This window comes from Salmo salar, chromosome 04 (assembly GCF_965601325.2).
Source record: "Salmo salar chromosome 04, fSalSal1, whole genome shotgun sequence".
In the NCBI taxonomy this organism is placed as follows: Eukaryota; Metazoa; Chordata; class Actinopteri; order Salmoniformes; family Salmonidae; genus Salmo; species Salmo salar.
The window spans coordinates 45,793,337-45,814,959 of NC_138294.1; the positions used below are offsets into that span (position 1 = coordinate 45,793,337).

The 21,623-nt window shown below is 40.7% G+C and overlaps 1 protein-coding gene and 1 long non-coding RNA gene across 3 annotated transcripts in view; one reads left to right on the forward strand and one right to left on the reverse strand.

Moving 5' to 3' along the window:
- LOC106603045 (zinc finger and BTB domain-containing protein 20) overlaps positions 1–14,458 on the reverse strand; it is a 47,257-nt gene extending 32,799 nt beyond the window's left edge. For both annotated transcript variants that reach the window (XM_014196173.3, XM_045716907.2), the window contains exons 1-2: positions 14,217–14,458; positions 11,496–11,602 (exon numbers count right to left, since the gene is read on the reverse strand). The gene's annotated coding sequence lies outside the window, so the exon portion shown is untranslated. The remainder of the gene's footprint in view (positions 1–11,495; positions 11,603–14,216) is intronic.
- A 4,751-nt stretch (positions 14,459–19,209) lies between these two features.
- LOC123742576 (uncharacterized) lies at positions 19,210–20,609 on the forward strand. The gene is made up of 2 exons (XR_006769733.2): positions 19,210–20,233; positions 20,363–20,609. It is a non-coding gene; the product is annotated as an uncharacterized LOC123742576 (long non-coding RNA).
- Positions 20,610–21,623: the final 1,014 nt, after the last annotated feature.

Genomic DNA, 21,623 nt, shown 5'->3' on the forward strand with positions numbered 1-21,623 from the left:
TTTTCCCTCATGAAAAATGTATCAACGCCTACAAAAATGTCCATTAATTCTAACATAATAATTCACATAATAATAATTCACATTTCCTGTTGCTGCAGGATTATTTCAAACTGGCTCAAAATCCTACATCTGTACAAATGACTCAAGTATCTTGACTATCTTAACATTAATCAAGACAGGAACTCAAAACAAAGTTAAGGCTCAACCAGAAATGATTCTCAAACCATTGATCAAGTTAATCTTGCAGTAGGCCTACACAGTACTTGTAAAAGCAGTCAATATCATGATGCTGTTTGAACCTCAGGCTTGGTTGCCTTTTGATATGCATTTTAGTGGGTTTCGTGTTTCACAAAGCCATTCAGAAAACAAACCATTTGACCACTCATGTGACCGTCTTTAAAATGCTTTAACCCTGAAGCAGATATTTGTACAATTGCAGTCTCGTTATTTTGGCACAACAGGTGTCCATGGCAACTGCCAAATTTGGAAGAAGAAAAAAAGGAAGAAAAATATTGAATTCAAGAGAAACAGTATAAACACTTGACCTATAGGATGTAATAAGGAATCTTTGAAAATAAAACAGTCATAGATTTTTACATACAAAGCATTCTGTCATTACTTTACACCATACCAGACTCCAAAGCCAAACCCAACACAGACTTCTGAAGAAGGGTATGTTGTATAAAAGATACAGTCATATTGTATCTTGTTAGCTCTTATAACCTTTGACCTCTCTATAATAGTTATGCTGGCAGACTCATCTTACTTCGGTGCCAATGGCCTGCTGGCCAGCTTCTCATCCAGCTACTGTAACTAGCTACAAAAGCTTACACATTGCATCAGAGATAGAGAACATTTCAAAACACACTCTCACACACACACACTCTCTCACACACACACACACACACACACACACACACACACACACACACACACACACACACACACACACACACACACACACACACTTACACAAAGTATTTATAAAGCATGTGTCATTCAGGAAACAAAGGTATTGTTTGTTGTTAATCCAGAAGGGGTAGATGCAAACTGCCAACACGAAAATATAAGGTCTTTATAAACTTGACCCATAGATTAATAACGGTGTTGCAAGGAGAACGACTTAAGAAAGCCAGCCATTCCACAAGAATGAAGCAACGAGCCAGAAGCTCGCTGTTGTTTTTTTCTGTTTCAGAAAATAATAGCAACGGGATTTAGGCTAATAGCAAGAGTGAACAGTGATGACTACGGTGTTGTATTCAAAGTTTAGTAATCCATTAAACCATAAACCATTTGGCATGGTCTCAATATTTCAATTCATAATGACAGCGGTACTCTTAAAAAAATGAAATAAGAGCCATGTCAGCTAATCGTGATAACAAATATTTTGTTGTTGCTCAACAGAAACTTTGTCACAGAAAAGTGCAACAGGCAAATCATGAAATAGGTAAACGCCTGCTATCATCTTCACAAGATGACATAAAATATATTTCTTAAAATCGATACATTTCATGACAATACGTTTGAGTGAACTACATCCTCTTTGACGTCCTAATTTAGGCTAGGACAAAACAATCATTTGCACAACTACTGGCTAATGTGTAAGGCTGTTACAGACACAGATAGTCAGAGGACAAATAAAAAACCCTTGACTAGCAATGTTGCTAAAAATGTACAAGTCATTCTACCAAATATTTAATTTGCTAAAATGTAGTTGTGATACCTTGATAATTGTCCTTTAGAATGTGAAGTGGCCTGCAGTAGACCACCAAAGCTTGCATGAACATAGGCTACAGTTATGCATTATCTCACACAGTATAACAATTGAACAGAGCTTAAACAACACGTGAGACAAGCGAGTTTTACTATGCTTGACATGCAAGCTGCTGCAACATGTAAAAGCAAGTAGAGAGCAGAAATTCTTAGAAATTCTTGAAAGAAGAATAACAATGTGCCTGGATCACTAGGTCATATCCCCATTGTGACCTGTTTTCTCTTACCCCTACAAGAAAGCACACTTGTCACAATCTCTCTCTAAAAAGGTTAGCTACCTAGCTGTTAAACACTCTGAATCAGTCAGCACACTTACTAAAAATAATACTGAGAAGCTAGCTTATATAAAGAGTATATTATGAGTATCATTTGACAATCCTGATCCATTTCATGCAAGTGTTCGAGCTAGAGAAAGAATGCAAAAGCGGAGTGTCTGTTTCTTCAGTGGATATTCATAAAGCAAAAATAGACTTGTTTGTGCATAAACCAAAATAATTTCATAAAAGAAGTAGGGCCTAACTGTTTTCATCGGTAAAGCAAAACATCTAAAGATATGACTGCCAGCTATTTCCTAAAAAAGAATTGCTACCCTATTAATAAAAAGTAACAACAAGGTGTGGAAAGTCCAAATAGCATTTACTTTTGTGGGGCAACTCTGGTTTCATAACATAAATCCTGTTGTGTAGATAATACGTCTCCGGTTTTTCCATAGCACACCAATGTCCCTGTGCGTTTTTTTTTATGGGATATAGTCCGTCTTACAGTTTTGGCTAAAAGCGTTGTTCACTAGCATGGGGTCTAAAAGGCTTTTCAGGAGGTCTAAGTGTAAACAAGTAGAATATAAGTCTAAACTTACTATGGGATAATCCACAACTTTTACTGAAGAAACCATTTTATTTATTTTCGAAAACCATCTTCAGAAACTTTCCCTTTTGAATACACAGTGATCTCACCATGACTTGTAGAAAACCATATGGTTGGCGGGGTTAGCTGAGGACACACATGCACCTTGGCAAACATACAACTTCCCTATTAGAATCCAAGATACATTTCTCACATCAGTGAAATGCCCGAGCCCTCGTGGATGTGTTTAAAGAGTAAGACAGAGAAAAAAGTAATTACATGACCCTGTCTTTTGCCTAAATCAACTCAGTTTTTAAGGAATTCAAGAACAGCACAGCAAGAACGTACAGACACTACCGTAAAGGCTAAAAGAGATTCTAAAACAATAAACTACTGTAGGTTACAAAGTCCTTAGATCAATGGCAATCTACCATAAAGTTCACTACATATGTGTTAGCGCTACATGTTCTACTCCATCATACCCCCACTGAGGTATTTTCTTTTGAGTGTTCTGAGAAAAATGCATGGTTTGAATAATAATGGCTTTGTTTCACTTTATTTGACTCAAACATTGTCTAATAAATCCCAACACATAAACATGGTAACAATATTCTTTTCCAATGTGCCCCTTGGCTGCGGTGTGGGTTTGATTGAATTCAGCCTTATTATCTGACGATCAAGCTGATTCACTATTCATTGTAAGAAGTAGTCATGTCAGATCTGGCACAGAAAACGGACTTACATTGTACTGTCAAAGAAATAAACCTAGGCAAGAGAGATAATATAGGCCTACTGCTTGACCCCATATAGAAAATCCTTTCAACAAAGTCTCCTGTTGGACTTTTGGTTCTTTTTTTTATAACTGCAATCTAAACATTGGAAAAGGAGTGGCAATGTATTCACACGGTTCATGACTATTAGAGGTAGGCCTATAAGCGTACACTGTGTACCTTTGTGCTAAAACATAGCCCTGGTGAACCAGTTGGGTTTGCCATCTCAAGCATTATTTGAGTTATATGCATATTTCACAAGTCAAAAGTGACTGTCACTGAGGAAGAATGTTAACACCATCCAGTGATCTGCTCAGATAGCGTGCCCTCCAACTTGTCTCTCCAACTTGCCAGTCAACTGCCAGAGTTTGGTGGTTGAAGCTTGTCACTATTGTGAAGTTTGATAGTTTATCAAATAAACAATATAGCCTAGTGATCAATATCATTGTGGTTTGACCCTGTACATTTTTTTTGGTAGTAAAATGTGTTAACAACTCTTCTTCATGTGATAATAGGGTAACTTAAGGTTACTTGTGTAACCCCGGTTCTCTGTAGTACCATCACTGTTAAGTGGGTTCTCTTAATTATTTGTTTTTCGACATCACATTCGTGAGATTCTCCTAAGTAGCTTGAAGAACCAATGGAATACAGTGCATTGGGAAAATATTCAGACCCCTTGACTTTTTCCACATTTTGTTAAGTTACAGCCTTATTCTAAAATGGATTAAATTGTTTTTCCCCCTCGTCAATCTACACACAATACCCCATAATGACAAAGCAAAAACAAGTTTTTATACATTTGTACTAATGTATAAACAATTATAAACAGAAATATCACATTTAGTAAGTATTCATACCCTTTAATCAGTACTTTGTTGAAGCACCTTAGGCAGCGATAACAGCCTCAAGTCTTCTTGGGTATGACGCTACAAGCTTGGCACAACTGTATTTGTGGAGTTTCTCCCATTCTTCTCTGCTGATCCTCCCAAGCTCTTTCAGGTTGGATGGGGAGCGTCGCTGCACAGCTATTTTCAGGTCTCTCCAGAGATGTTCGATTGGGTTCAAGTCCGGGCTCTGGCTGGGCCACTCAAGGATATTCAGAGACTTGTCCCGAAGCCACTAGTGCGTTGTCTTGGCTGTGTGCTTGCGGTCATTGTCATGTTGGAAGGTGAACCTTCACCTCAGTCTGAGGTCCTGAGCGCTCTGGAGCAGTTTTCATCAAGGATCTCTCTGTACTTTGCTCCGTTCATCATTCCCTCGATCCTGACTAGTCTCCCAGTCCCTGCCGCTGAAAAACATCCCCACAGCATAATGCTGCCACCACTATGCTTCACCGTAGGGATGGTGCCAGGTTTCCTACAGACGTTACGCTTGGCATTCAGGCCAAAGAGTTCAATCTTGGTTTCATCAGAGCATTGAATATTGTTTCTCATAGTCTGAGAGTCTTTTAGGTGCAGGCTGTCATGTGCCTATTACAGAGGAGTGGCTTCTGTCTGGCCACTCTACCATAAAGGCCTGATTGGTGGAGTTCTGCAGAGATGGTTGTCCTTCTGGAAGGTTCTCCCATCTCCACAGAGGAACTCCTGAGCTCTGTCAGAGTGACCATATGGTTCTTGGTCACCTCCCTGACCAAAGCCCTTCCCTACCGATTGCTCAGTTTGGACAGGCGGCCAGCTCTAGGAAGAGTCTTAGTGGTTCCAAACTGCTTCCATTTAAGAATGATAGAGACCACTATGTTCTTGGGGACCTTCAGCGCTGCAGAACTGTTTTGGTACCCTTCCCCAGATCTGTGCCTCGACACAATCCTGTCTCGGAGCTCTACGGCAATTCCCTCTACCTCATGGCTTGGTTTTTGCTCTAACATTCACTGTCAACTGTGGGACCTTATAGACAGGTGTGTGCCTTTCCAAATCATGTACAATCATTTGAATGTACCACAGGTGGACTCCATTCGACTTGCAGAAACATCTCAAGGATGATCAATGGAAACAGGATGCAGCTGAGATCAATTTTGAGTGTCATAGCAAAGAGTCTGAATACTTATGTAAATAAGGTATTTCTGTTTTTTATATATATATTGAGCTATTGAGCCCAAACTACTACACTGTGAGCCAAGGACTACATGCTTTCTGGTAAATTTTGATTACAATACTGGGTGGGGTGAATATATTTTATATGACATTCATGATTTTTTGTTAACTAGTAAATAGTAGCCTACAGCAAGTGTGTTAAAATAATTTCTAACTGGTTAACCATTTCTGCTAGTTAGTTTTGGCTACCATGTGGGTTATAGCTTGCTTGAGCCTGCTAACTGAGGAGTGTTAATTCACCTGTTTCCATACATGTTTCATTTTAAAACATTTATCCTACAAAGGAGCTGTTTAATCTAACTGCTTAACTATTTATCTGTACATACATGGAATTGTACTGGAGGGTTTCTTACTCATTCTTTTCTAATCTTTACAGGAAAATGCCACGGGCACTATCAGAATTGTGTGGAGACATTTCACTGCAGCTAATGTAGATGAAAAAGCTGTGTACATTTGCAAATACTGTGCGAAATCTTATGTGAAGAATGCAACAAAGATGTAGAATCATCTGACCAAGTACATAAAAGTTCCCTCAGCGCTCACAACAAGCAACCTCTGATAAAAGTCCCTCTACTTCTATTCAAGGGGAAAATGATGAATCAGACACCTTATCAATAGCAACACCTCATGGTTCTCCTGGAATCAGAAGTTTTTGTTGATTCAATGGAGGAACGTAGTCAGAGATATGCCGAGGAATGTCTTGCTCGAGCTGTGTATGCAACTGGTTCACCTCTGATGCTCACAGGCAATGTGTATTGGAAGAGATTTCTGAATGTTCTTCACCCAGCATACACCCCTCCAACCAGACATGCTTTATCTACTCATTTGCTGGATGCAGAGTTCAACAGAGTTCAAGTGAAGGTCAAGCAAATCATAGAGAAAGCAGACTGTATTGCAATCATCTCTGATGGGTGGTCGAATGTTCGTGAGCAAGAATAATTAACTAAATCATCAACCAGTATTCTACAAGAGCACAGACACAAGGGACAACAGACACACCGGTCTCTACATTGCAGGGGAGCTGAAGGCAGTCATCAATGACCATGGACCACAGAAGGGGTTTGCACTGGTGACAGACAATGCTGCGAACATGAAGGCTGCTTGATTTAAAGTCGAGGAGTCCTACCCTCACATCACACCCATTGGTTGTGCTGCTCATGCATTGAATCTGCTCATCAAGGACATCATGGCACTGAAAACAATGAATACACTCTACAAGAGAGCCAAGGAAATGGTTGGGTATGTGAAGGGTCATCAAGTTATAGCAGCAATCTACCTCACCAAGCAAAGTGAGAAGAATAAGAGCACCACATTGAAGCTGCCAGCAACACCCGTTGGGGAGGTGTTGTTATCATGTGTGACAGTCTCCTGGAGGGGAAGGAGTCTCTCCCAAGAAATGGCCATTTCATAGTCTGCCGATATGGGCAGCCCCATCAAGAGGATCCTCCTGAATGATGTATTTTGGGAGAGAGTGGTAAGCAACCTGAAACTACTGAAACGTATAGCAGTATCCATTGCACAGATTGAGGGAGACAATGGGTCCTGTCTGATGTTCAGACTGCTTGCAGATGTAAGAGAAGAAATCCGTACTGCTCTGCCCACTTCACTGTTGCTCCAAGCAGACGAAACTGCAGTTCTGCCTGAAGCCCATACACGCCGCAGCGTACATGTTGGACCCGCAAGAGCATCCTGTCTGGTGCAGAGATCAACAAGGCCTATGGTGTCATCACTACCGTGACTCGCCACCTTGGCCTGGATGAGAGCAAGGTTCGTGGCTGTCAGGCGAAGTACACTTCCAAGCAAGGGCTTTGGGATGGAGATGCAATATGGCAGTCGTGCCAACATATCTCATCAGCCACCTGGTGGAAGGGACTTTGTGGATCTGAGGTTCTTTCCCCTGTTGCCTCCATCATCCTCCAAATCCCACCAACATCAGCCGCCTCAGAGCGCAACTGGTCTTTGTTTGGGAACACACACACCAAAGCACGCAACCTGCTGACCAATACAAAGGTTGAAAAAATGGTGGCCATCCGGGCAAATTTGAGGCTTTTTGAGCCTGACAACGAGCCATCCTCAACCAGGTTGGAAAGTGACAGTGAAGATGAGGCCTCAGAGTCTGATGTTCAAGAGGTGGACATTGAGGAGGTCCAGGGAGAAGACATGGAAGCCTGAGACGGAGACAGCCAAAGCTTTTGTTTCTTAACTATCACTTTACAGATGTATGTTGAAAATGTTTTGGGGAAATGCGATGGATCATTGGGGATCATTCAATATTCCCTTTCTTTTGTTGTTCAGTGAAATCATCCCATGTGAAGAGTCAACTAATTTAATTAAAGTTCAATTCGTAACTAAATTTTTATTTTTATTTATATTGGAAGGATTTAACCATTTGCAATTATGTCTACTTATGATAAGGTAAAAGGTTTATATTTCTGTCTCCATATGATATGGTAAACATATCCAATGCAAAAAAACATCTACATTTAAATTGTATTAATTTGCATATGTTTCCATTAATTCCCATATATTCCCGTTAATTCCCATGTATTCCCGTTAATTCCCACAGAAAGTTTCCACCTCTGAATATTCCCCAAAATGTGCAACCCTAGGTGAGATGATATCAAAGAACCGGGAATACAGTGCATTTTGTTAGTCTTCTTTTAAAGAATTATTTAAAAAATGTTCTCATTAATGTACACACAATTCCACCATAATGACAAAGTGAAAACAGGTTTTTAGACATTTTTGCAAATGTATAAAAAAATTAAAAAATCCCTGCAGGTAGCCTAGTGGTTAGAGTGTTGGATTAGTAACCGAAAGGTTGCAAGATCAAATCCCCGGGCTGACAAAGTAAAAATCTGTTGTTCTGCCCCTGAACAAGGCAGTTAACCCACTGTTCTGTCCCTGCAGGAGGCCTTTTGCCTTCTGGTAGGCCTTCATTGAAAATAAGAATTTGTTCTTAACTGACTTGCCTAGTTAAATAAAGGTTAAAAAAAAAAAAAAAATGTTTTTTTTAAGTATTCAGACCCTTTGCTATAAGACTCGAAATTGAGCTCAGGTGCATCCTGTTTCCATTGATCATCCTTGAGATGTTTCTACAACTTGATTGGAGTCTACCTGTGGTAAATTCAATTGATTGGACATGATTTGGAAAGGCACAAACCTGTCTCTATACTGTAAGGTCCCACAGTGGACACTGCATGTCAGAGCAGAAACCAAGCCATGAGGAATTGTCCGTCAAAGGAATTGTCCGTAGAGCTCCGAGACAGGATTGTGTCAAGGCACAGACCTGGGGAAGGGTACCAAAATGGAATAAATGGAATAAGTTTGGAACCACCAAGCCTCTTCCTATAGCTGTCCGCCTGGCCAAACTGAGCAATCGGGGGAGAAGTGCCTTGGTCAAGGAGGTGAACAAGAACCCTATGGTACAGAAAAGTACAAAGTACAGAGAGATCCTTGATGAAAACCTGCTCCAGAGTGCTCAGGACCTTAGACTGGGACGAAGGTTCACCTTCCAACAGGACAACGACCCTAAGCACACAGCCAAGACAACGCAGGAGTGGCGTTTGTGGCATGTCTCTGACTGTCCTTGAGTGGCCCAGCCAGAGCCGGACTTGAACCCGATCCAACATCTCTGGAGAGACCTTAAAATAGCTGTGCAGCGATGCTCCCCATCCAACCTGACAGAGCTTGTGAGGATCAGCAGAAAATAATGGGAGAAACTCCCCAAATACAGGTGTGGGCTAGTAGCCTAGCTAGTTAACACAGTGCTGGTCGGAGAAGCTAATCATATAACAATGTGAACGTAGCTAGTGTTCACCAAGTGGGCTAGTAGCCTAGCTAATTAGCACAAAGTTAGCCAAAAGAAGCTAGCGCTATGTTCGTCTTGCGACGAACAAAAGCATGGCTCTCGACTGATAAGCAGGATGGTCAATCTAGTCACAGCCGGTAGTGGGTTAAACTAACCAAGAGAGCGAACTAGTAATTCTACCATTGCAGGTATAAAACCTAGTCGGTAGGATAGCTAGCCTTGCAGTGAGATAGCCAGGTTAGCTAAGCCTTGCAGCTAAGCTAGCCAAGTCTCCGTAGCTAGCTGTGTGACACTAGCTAGAACAGGAGATGAAGGAAGAAAAGTGGTGAAGCTAATTCTTACCCGAAGCAGAAAGTATCCTTTCAGGAAAGTCACCCAGGACAAAAGATGAGATCTGATAACCCTGTGCTTGTTGGTGCAACCTTGACTGCACACCGGTGAACAGTTAAGCAGGAAAACAGATCAAGTTGTGCTGAATAAAACTAAGTAGAAGTCTTCTGTGAGGAAGAGAGGTGAGAATGATCAGAGGGCAGGCAAGTGGCTCTTTAATATCAGGGGAGGGGCTCCTTCATTCGCCACTCGACCTGTCTGTCTCCGACAGACATGTATGATTGGTTCTTCGAATTACTTTGGAAATTCTGGTGAATCCCATGAATGAGATGTCAAAACGAAAAATTAAAAGAGAACCCACCTCTTAGCAGTGATTGTAGTACATTTAGCAATGGAAGGCGCACTGCAGTCTACCCCTCCTCAACTTTCTTTCCATGGCCTCAATACTTCCTTGGCCTACTAGGCATATGTCCTTGGCAGTAGTCGATGAATGGTTTCTAATGCCTAGGTCGCTACAATACGCAAAGTAAGGTTGAAGTATGTTAAACACCAAATATTAAACTATGAATTTCAAAATAATTACAACTCATATAAACAATCCACAAACTCATATGTAGCAGTGTGGCCACATTTCTGCATGTAGGCTCGGCCTTAAAGAGATACTTAGAGATTTTGGCAATGATGAACTCGTGGATACCATTTTTATGTCTCTGTGTCCAGTATGAAGGAAGTTAGAGTTGTTTAGCGAACCAACGCTAACTAGCATTAGCACAATGACTGGACGTCTATTGGTATCTGCTAGCTTTAACTTCCTTCATACTGGACACAGAGCCATACAAATTGTATCAATGAGTTCATCTGACTCTGGGGAAGAAGATAAAGAGCCTCATTGCCAAAATCCCAAAGTATCCCTTTCAAAGCTGTAAGAGAAATCTGTCACACAATTTGGGCACAATAGCACTATTAAGCTTAAATCATGTTACATATATGCTCAGACAATTACTACTGAATATCTTATGCTTACCCCCCCTCCTGTTCATATACGAAAAGGCTTTAAAACGGAAATAAGTATCATGTAGACTAGAAGACATGATATGGTAATGTGAACTCTTCTTCACATTTTCAGGATATATTTCAGGGCTAAAAGGAGCTATTAGCAGCAGGACATCTTACAGCATGCTCCTGAAAAGCCTAATATGGGCTTTCAAAAAATGCACAATATTGTAATCTGTGCCCTAGATACCACACCAATATATGTTTCTGAGTATAGCCTAATGCTAAAATATCATTACATAATGTGTCGGGGAGCATTAGTTTGCCACTTACTGATTTATTCAGCAAATGAGAACAACACAGCTGTTGCTTAGCTAATTTACGGTTTTCTACGTCTTCAGTTTAAAAGCTTGCTGTATTGAAGAGAAAGGGAGGCCCCAGCATTCTGTGGAGGGGATGCATTTACAAATGTCTCAATATGTCAATATTTTAGTGACCATTAGCCAGAGAGCTGACAGCTGGGCTTGCTAACACTGTAGAACATACTACAGTATTTGCATAGGGGGCAGCTTTGATTGAACAGCAGGCCTAAGTTGGTTGGAAGCTGTAACTACAAAAACTGAGAGGCTGAAACCATTCTACTATGTGCTTGAGCAAAAGAGGACAGGAGGCAATATAAAAACGGCAAATACAATTTTTTCCTCTGGCTTTGTAATAGTTACAATTCTTTAAAAAATGTATATCTAATCAAGATGTGGTACCCATTGCATGATTATGGAATTAGCCACACAAAGCTATCAGGTGGCTCCCTTGAGAGCCGAACGGTATACCATTACATTTTCATCAAACTTTGGTTCTGTGAGCACAAATAGGCACACGGCTTACCTTTCAATTTAAACGGGACACCTCCAAAACCTCCCCACCTTGCAATGACATCACAGATCACATTTGATGTCCTGGCAGTGTCTTCGTGAGCCAATCCAGACGTATCGCTATGGACAAAGTACTGAATCAATTATCATGAATCGAAACTTGACATTTTGCATTTAAAATATTTGTTTTGTGATTGCTCACATGAAGAGTTCTTGTAAGACATAGTTAACAAACAAACTCCTTCAACTCTGCTAGCCCCTCTGAACTGTAGCCTGAATAACCAGTGAGGTTTTTCTTTACAACCTGAAAATGTGTTGTACTAGTTGTAGGTACTATGTAACGATGTGCATGTAGTTACACTGTTAGAGGGATTACAATGAAAATGTGACAATTACGGACAACTGGGCCTGTTTACTATGTGTTGGTGGTTCAATTAATGAACTCTGTAAGAAAATTGGATTTAACTTAAACCGAAGAGCAGAGATGGCTGTTGGATGCCAAAATCTCACTAAAGAGTAGGCCTAAATGTCCAACCAACAGGCCTGAATTGCAATACTTCATGTGTGATACTGGCACTCATTACAATAATTATAATTTCACCCATCATAGCATAGGCCCACTCTGCATACAGCCTCAATCACTACAATGGTGGAAGTGTTAAATAAAAACTTTCCATATCAAACCAGTATACTTAACATACAACTGCATATCTCCATCTCATCATCAAAAGGGAAATGGATAATAAAAATTGGAGGGAACATACTTGTAGGCAATAAACTTTATAATGTACATTTCAGTTATGAGTTTTATCTTAGCTCAAGATGTGTATTGATCAGTAAACGTAGGCTACTTGTCAACAGGCATTTGAAACAATGGATTCTTCAATGCGTGTTCGCTGTCCTACAGCTCAACACTATTCTTCATTATGTCTACAGCCTATGATTCACATGATCATTTAGGATAAGATGCGCATCTCAACACACTCATGTCAGCAGCAGCCAGTGCACATGTGTTTAAAAACGTGTGGCTGGTTATCCATTACAACTCACAGTGCCAAGCAAAGTTTCTGTCGTGGAGTTACCGGTATATTCCAGCTATATATAGTAAGCCTATTCTATATGGGGCAGATAAGCCTCAACAGTAGTCTGTGACCATTAGAAGACTGTTACAAGGGGGTGAATGGGGAACAAGCCAAACCGAAACAGTTAATATTCAAAAATGTAATTATCCGAAGAGGACATTGTGAACAATCTCTGACTGATTCAATAAAGTTTGTTAGTCAACCATAATTCTCTTGAACCTGCAGCATTTGTAACAATGTTTCATTCTAATAGATTATATAGGCTGTGGCTACTCCTAAACATGAGGTGCAGAGGCAATAGTCTCAACAACTTTTGTGAGATGGATAGGACGTTTTGCCCCACTGATCAACTGTCAAATCAACCGTCAATAAAATTGTTAAAACTAATGAAACTGTTTGAAGTTGGAGAAACCAACATCTTGATGAACCAATTCACTGCTTCATGCACCCCCGTGCCGTCATTTATCAAACGAACCTGACTGTCTCCCATAGGACTATAGACCTATAACTAATGATATCATATTTCTACATTACAAAATATTTTTAAACGGTCTCTCTTCTAATTTCCTATACGGTCATGTACGTTAATATTGCTGGAATTGCGCAACAAAGATCGTGACAATAAAAGAGGGCATTCATTTTGTAAAACATGGCACCAAAATCCAGAGCAGATGGACAGTTTTTATTCTATCGGTGAAACTAAATCCGCAGTCTCTTTCATACTTTTAGCCTAGGATATTGGCTGAATATGTAGGCTACCTTTCTGTGTCAGGCAGATGTTAATGTATAATTTCATTTGACAAACGTCTGACACCTTGCATCCTCATTTTAATTTAGGTACAGCATGTACCAAACTAAAATATTTGAGGGCTTTATTGTAATTTTACTTATATTTCGCCCATTGTTCGGTCCAACAAGTGTTGACTTGGTAGGGGGTTGGACACCTTTGGACATAGTCCGAGAAAACTGCCAAAAGACGGAGATACAACATAGTGATTTTAAATTGTATGCCTGCTCCTTCTCATTCCCAAATGATTGACCTTTCCTTATACATCTGTTTATTCCGCTTTACGCACCACACCGCATGCACTAAACTCCAGATGTTTCATGTAAATTGTCTAATTTGTGTTATACAGTCTTAACCATGGAGCCCCATTCATAATAACGTGACAGTCCAAAGTAGAACAGTCAACACAATTCATATCTCTGTCCAGAATCGGAAGGAGTAAAACTAAGGAAATAAGCATTGATGTTGAGAATAATGACAGATGGGCTACCTAGGACGTCATGAAAGTGAGCAGAGCGTCTTTTTTGTCGGGTGTAACGTAAACTGACTATTGTAAATCCATACTATCTGTAATCAATAGACCCCACAATATCATATATCATTTTGCATTTACGTTCTAATTCAATTAGGCTCTGGAATGCTGGAAGGAAATAAAGTTTTACTGATTCTGCTGTAAATCTGGTTGGGAAATCCAGAAATGGAGGCAATGGAACTAAGCGTAAAATTGTCTGTATGTTTTAAGCTTCACTTACTATTAAGTTTAGTATATATCATATATTGGGAATAACTGTAATATATTCTTATAAATAGCCTAACATAAACAGTTTTAACACCAGCCCCTTCCCTCACTTTTCCTATTTCTTACCTGCTGTCCTAAGCTTGTTCTCCAATGGCGACAGCGAGTCACAGCTTCCCCGGTTTTTCCCCGGCAAGGCTTCGAATTGTTTAATATTTTCCCTTACTTTATTTCATTTCTCACTTCCATCTTCTTTCATCTCATCAATAAACACACGCTGCAGCCTACCTTCATAAAGGACTTCAACGAGTTCAAGTGTGCCCTCCCATTTTTTAACTATACGTTGAATATTTTGGACAGGCACGCCTTTTCACTTACGATTGGAACAGAGCCTCTCTTGAGCGATGTAGGTTGGAACATAAATCGGTCAGCGTGGTTTTGCCCCAATCATTGAGCCGTACACCCTCTCTACGGAGCGCAGTGGGCCGGTGAAACCATGGCATTGTGGCTCCGAAATAGTCAATGTTCCTCTTACGCAGACAGGGTTGTTTGATCCAATATGAACAACCGAAGACCGTAGTTTTAATGAAATTCCACTCTCTGTGTCTTGAAATGTTCATCCATGCAGAATGTACGTCTTCGCAGAATGTTATTTAAGGAAATAATTTTTATTCAGGTCATCAAGGGTTAATTTCGTCTTACACGCTTTAATATAAAAAAAAATATATATATATAATTATATAGGCCTATATTGGAATCATGACGCTTGGTTTATAATGTAAAGAGAATAACTCTTGCTTCAATATTCCATTGATCAAAAGGGCAGTCAATTGAAGAATTATGTCTATCATGTGTCTGTACTTTGCATTGGACAAAGTCGTTGTCAGTAACTGCTCCCGATTGGTTTGCAGCTTCATATTGGATGACGTAGCTGCCTATCATTTTTAGTACCAACAAGCTAGATTGGCTGCCGTGTCTTTTACTTTCTACGCATTTCTATTTTCTCATTTATTTATTTTTTAACGTCCCTAGCTGACCTCAAGCCAAGATTAAAAAAAATGCTGACGGTTTAGCTGGCCAATCAGATTGAGTAATGCAATATTAAATTGTTTTGTTCTCCAATGCGTTCACAGATATGTTCTGACTGGCATGAAATATAGCAATAGTGGATCGTGCAAATCCCCACACCCCCCTCTGGCCTTAATGCCCCCTCCCTGTCTAGACAGTGACAGGTGTGTGTGTGTGTGTGTGTGTGCGAGCGCGCTTGTCTGATGTCTAGACTTGAATAATCAGCCTTAATTAAAGCTGAAGTTAATGTTTATTGTACATTCTAAACATCATGGGCTATTCGTTGCCGACAACACCATGAGATGTCGAACATATCTGCAGAACCCGAAGTAGGCTTTCACGTTCTCACTTGGAATGATGCTTATCAGGAGGTTCTGTTTCATGCATAATGCTCTGTTGTAGGATAATTAGGTGTGACTCATAGCCTAATAATACATAATATGCGTGCTTCAGCCTACTATGAAATTAGACTAAGAAAGACAACATGACGAGAACCATTGAGCAAACGTAGTTCATTAACATTAAATACGCGTATTTCCTACTTTGCTTAGTCCAGCAAGACACATCTCATAACTACAACGTACTCAAACAATCGCCATTTCTCATGGTAAACTTTCATTCCGAATTGTAGATTTCCGGATTTTGAGAGACGTGCATTTGGTTGATTATGAGCGCCATCTGGCGGATATTTGTTATGTAATTTTATTGCGGGTTAAGGGGAGGACACCCTCGGCGTGAGAAGGGGAAGCCACAGATAGAACAATGAGCCAGAAATGTCACCAGATGTATACGCGTGAAGCATCGGGTTGGCTTTTCCGCTCACCAACAAATATGGTGATGAGAGGAAGCTCAGTGGCCGGCAGTGGGAGAAGATGGAGCGAAATGGATTTTGGCCGACATTCTGCACATTTTCTCATCGAGTAAACGTTTGATCTCAATAGAGTTTTCTGTTCCCAAAACTACAATCTGATACGAAGACGAGTGGACAAAATTTTGTAGATTTTACCTTTTGCCAAAGTTTTAAGAAATTGCGTTGTTCAGGAGTGCAATGGTGAATTGGGTTAATGTACACGTGCACTTCACAGAGTAGGCGTTCCCTAACGGAAATACGCAAATCAATGATATATCTAGCCAATAGGATCTCCCCCCCCCCCCCCCCCCCCTCTTGCTTAATCTGCCCACTATGACACATTTGTTCCCGTTGTAAACGACAGGTTGTGGTGTATCTTGGGTTAGTTATAAAAATCTTCGGTTGCTGCATCCCAATATGGCAACTGGACTACAGGCGAGAGGGTGTGTCGAAAGGAAATCAGTGGACGTGTGGAAAAGAGTGTGCGAGTCTAAAGCGTTATGCTATAGGTTTGATGGTTCTGATGGATCAGTGTTTTTTTTCTTCAGTTTCTTACCATGCAACTACCATACATTGAGCTACTTTACCGTGAGAGTTTGGACTTCTTTTTTTTTAAGCCACAGGATGAGTCCGAGTCGTATTTCACCGTTCATTTTTCCCGAAATAATTGTTCATTTTAAGTTATACAACTGGCAATTGTTTATTTTTGATTAAAAGTATTGATGGCGGGTGTTCCATGCGTTCCATGCGTGTGCAGCTGTCACCCTGATATTTGCTACTTGGTTGCAACTTCCCAAGGGCCAGACAGTAGTGCTTGTCAAGCAGAGCCAAGGGCACTGTGTCCCATTCTTGTTGCTGTTCATGCCCTCCCAATTGAGTAGTAGACTATATATACAGTACCAGTCAAAAGTTTGGACATACCTACTCATTCAAGGGTTTTTCTTTATTTTTACATTGTAGAATAATAGTGAGGACATCAAAACTATGAAATAACACATATGGAATCATGTGGTAACCAGAAAAGTGTTAAACAAATCAAAATATATTTTCAATTAAAAAAAAAAAGAACAGCTCAAATAAGCAAAGAGAAATGACATCATTATTTTAAGACATGGTCAGTCACTCCATAACAACTTTGAAAGTTTCTTCAAGTGCAGTCTCAAAAACCATCAAGCGCTATGATGAAACTGGTTCTCATGAGGACCGCAACAGGAAAGGAAGACCCAGAGTTACCTCTGCTGCAGAGGATAAGTTCATTAGAGTTAACTGCACCTCAGATTGCAGCCCAAATAAATGTTTCACAGAGTTCAAGTAACAGACACATCTCAACATCAACTGTTCAGAGGAGACTGCTTGAATCAGGCCTTCATGGTCTAATTGCTGCAAAGAAACCACTACTAAAGGACACCAATAAGAAGAAGAGACTTGCCTGGACCAAAACACACGAACAATGGACATTACACCGGTGGAAATCTGTCCTTTGGTCTGATGAGTCCAAATGTGAGATTTTTGGTTCCAACCGCCGTGTCTGTGAGAGTAGGTTAACGGATGATCTCCGCATGTATGGTTCCCACCATGAAGCATGGAGGAGGAGGTGTGATGGTGCTTTACTGGTGACATTGTCTGTGATTTATTTAGAACTCAAGGCACACTTAACCAGCATGGCTACCACAGCATTCAGCAGCGATACGGCATCTCATCTGGTTTGTGCTTAGTGGGACTATCATGTTTTTCAACAGGACAATGACCCAAAACACACCTCTAGGCTGTGTAAGATGTATTTGACCAAGGAGTGATGGAGTGCTGCATCAGATGACCTGGCCTCCACAATCACCCGACCTCAACCCAATTGAGATGGTTTGGGATGAGTTAGACCGCGGAGGGAAGGAAAATCAGCCAATAAGTGCTCAGTATATGCGGGAACTCCTTCAAGATGGTTGGAAAAACATTCCTCATGAAGCGGGTTGAAAGAATGCCAAGAGTGTGCAAAGCTGTCGTCAAGGTAAAGGGTGGCTACTTTGAAGAAACTAAAATATTAAATATACTGTATTTTGATTTGTTTAACACCTTTTTGGTAGTTTTGATGTCTTCACTATTATTCTGCAGAAAAACCCTGGAATGTATAGGTGTCCAAACATTTGACTGGTACTGTATGCATCAAGGTGACATCTAGATGGTTATCAATATTAGTTATTTCTTGTGTAGGCTGCTATCCTACTTAAAATAAAATCATGTGAGAGAAAAATTGCCACGTTAGTTATCGCGGTGACAGGACCGTGATAGAGATTAGGAAGCACTTCATGTTGACTTGTGCAGTCCAATCCGCCACGCAAAATAGTCTAGACTGTCCAAAAATTTGCCCAATTAGCTGATTCGCTTTCCATAAAACCACTCCTTTCGATACACCCACTCACTCTTACTCTGGTCACCATGTTGGGTTGCAGCTACCCATACTTGCTCAGTGTTGAGAAGAGTGCAATTCGGGGAGTTCCTGCATGTGGACATTCCGGCATTTGGGAACCCCCTCTTTATAATTCTATTGGTAACTTTTTAAGTTAGGACAGGCGGGAGGCGGTGGTGCACCAGTACAGTAGGTGGCATTAATGCACAATAGCAAGCTAGCACACGCTCCCCCCTCCTTCCACCTGCTGTGCTAGCGGTTGGATAGGCTAACTAGCAAGCTAGCACACGACACGGTGTCGGAAACAAGCTAGTTGGCTAGCATATGGTGTCACCCCAACCTCCCGCATGTTGTGCTAGTGGAGGCGGGGGTGACCAGTAGACAGTGTCCTTCACCCCCGCCTGTTGGGCACTGTTTTCCTGCAGTTTTGTTAACGAAGGTGAGGGCAGGTGTTCGGCAGGCAGGAGCGAAGGTCAAGGTCTACCAGTGTCGCTCCTGGTTGCTAGCAAGGAGGACTCCGGTAGGAGGTGGAAAAAACTCAGATAATATTTTAATTCCCTTTTGACCCACATTCAAAAGTGTCACAAGCATGAAGATGTTGTGCTCGATTGGGGCGGGTGGGGTGGTCGAGGGGGGGTGTTCATGCAAGAACCAATGGGACGCTCGGGGGGGGTGTTCATGAATGAACCAATGGGATGCTCGAGGGGGGGCGTTCCTGCAAATGCAGGAATGACTACATGCAGGAACGCCCCGAATTGTGGGCTGCAGTTGCACACTATTGTCGGTGTCTCAAAGACTATTACTTGTAAACCTACATTAGGAGAGGTTCATTTCTTTGGCGTTAGTTAACGTTCAGCCACTACGGTGCCAAAAGATCAGTCAGTGGCATTGAAAAACGACCACTCGTGTGTCAATTTCAGGCATTTGGTTTTACTGTGCCTTAAGCTGTGTGCTGATATACTGGTAGGCTAATGAGAGAAGACAAAATTATAGACCCATTATTTTTTTCTTCCAGAACCTGTCACTTTCAAATGCATATCGACCACCAGTGGAAAAATAGGTTATGGACAATTTGCCAGACCATTTTACTCTTTCATTCCCCAGAGGTCATTGTTCGTGCCAATTGCATCACTGTATCTCCTAGACCGGGGGTCGGCAACCCGCGGCTCTTTAGCGCCGCCCTAGTGGCTCCCTGGAGCTTTTTCAAAAATATGAAAAAGGAAAAAGATGGTGTGAATATATTTTTTGTTTTAATATAATTTATTATCCAATGCTGTAAAAATGTGTATAATAAATATTTAATTTCAACATTTCTGTCAACGAAGATTTACGTCATAGCCTGCGACACACGTTTCTTTCACCTCGGCGTAGTGCCAGACAGGTGGCTGTTGCAAACAAACCGGCGGGTGTGTCATGGGCCATGGATCCCAAAGGGAAAAAGAGAAAGATAGCTGAGGAGAACAGAGGATTCCACAGTTCTTGGACCGAATCATTTGCTTACATTGCCAATGCGGAAGGATTGCCTGCATGTTTGCTTTGTAATGAGAAGTTGTCAAATAACAAAAAGAGTAACGTGGAAAGACAATTCCATTCTTCCTGACAGTTATAGGAACATGAAGAAATATGCATTTAGAGTATTATCCATCTTTGGATCAACATACCTGTGCGAGCAGATATTCTCAAACATGAACTACATAAAATCCAAATACCGCACCCGCCTCACAGATGAGAGCTTGCAGTCCTGCGTGAAGATTAAAGTTACATTTTACATGCCCGATGTTGAGAAGCTGTCCAGTGATGTCCGAAAACAGAAGTCACATTAAACGGGTAAGAACACAATCCTGTCATAGGCACATATTTAGTAACAAAGTGTCTGTTTTTATAAAGTGATTTCTGATTTTTGTCAGTATATATTTGGAATGACACATAGGGATATTATTGTGTTTTGTTGCTCAGGTCCGAGGATGGCTGCATTGTATTGTGCGTGTCAAAAGAGAAGAGGGTGCTGCTGCATTTTACCCTTGCACATTTGCAGAAAACTAAAGAGAAGCGGATAATGCACAGAAATCGAACTTAAACTGTATTATTTTAATTTTATATACTCCATGGGGAGGTCTGAAATTACAGGAGGCCTATTATGCACGTTGCACATTTTGTTGTTGTTTTTTCGAATCCTAAAATAAAAATGACATCAAAAATCTGATTTCTGTATTGTATTTCTATAATTTCATCAATGCAACGAAACATAATACATTAATATTATAATGGAAGTTAAACTTAAAGCACCATCGTACAGTAGAGTAGTCACGTGGTGCGTCATTCTCTCCAGGATGCGCTGCAGGTGAAATAAACGTTTAATCATGAACGCTCATTATGTATTTGTAGCCTACTTATCATTTTGATAGTAGGCTAATATAGACACTTACAGCATGTGTTGCCTTCATTATAAGGCTTATATAAGCCTTTTATTTTTTTGCGGATCCAGACAGATTAGTTTTTTTGGTCCAATATGGCTCTTTCAACATTTTGGGTTGCCGACCCCTGTCCTAGACCTATACAGTTTTTGTAGTGTCATATGCAGTATTGCAAAATTAAATTTAATAACTTCTCTGCTAAGATGGAAGATCCAGGAACAACAAAGTGATTATAATCAATACTGCTGATGTCTTTCCGTTCTGTGCCATCCAACATTAACCCATCTGAGCTCTCTGTAAAATACATGGAAAGCCATAACTTTCTTCAGATCTTTCAGGTGAGGAAAACAAGCACCTTCTGAGGTGAAACAAAAGTTGGTGATTATGAAACATGGGCATGCAGTGTTTGCAGTCTTTTTTTGTGATCTCTCTACAGGAGATGACTAAAAACCTGTTTTTTGACAGGCCAGAGGAGTCGCTTCAGTTCATGTTAGAACAGGTTAGATTCCTTTATGTTTTTAGATATAGGCCTAGACACCATACAGGTACAATAACTAGGCCTATTGCATGTTTCGCCTAACTTCTGGGCAACAAGGCCGCAATACTGTCATGGCAATCTGAACCTTCTTGAGTCCTTTCATCACTCTTTTTTTTTACCCTGTGTGTATTAACACATACAATGCATTCGGAAAGTATTCAGACCCCTTGACTTATTCCACATTTTGTTACGTTACAGCCTTATTCTAAAATGTATTTTCCCCTCATCCATCTACACACAATACCACATAATGACAAAGCAAAAA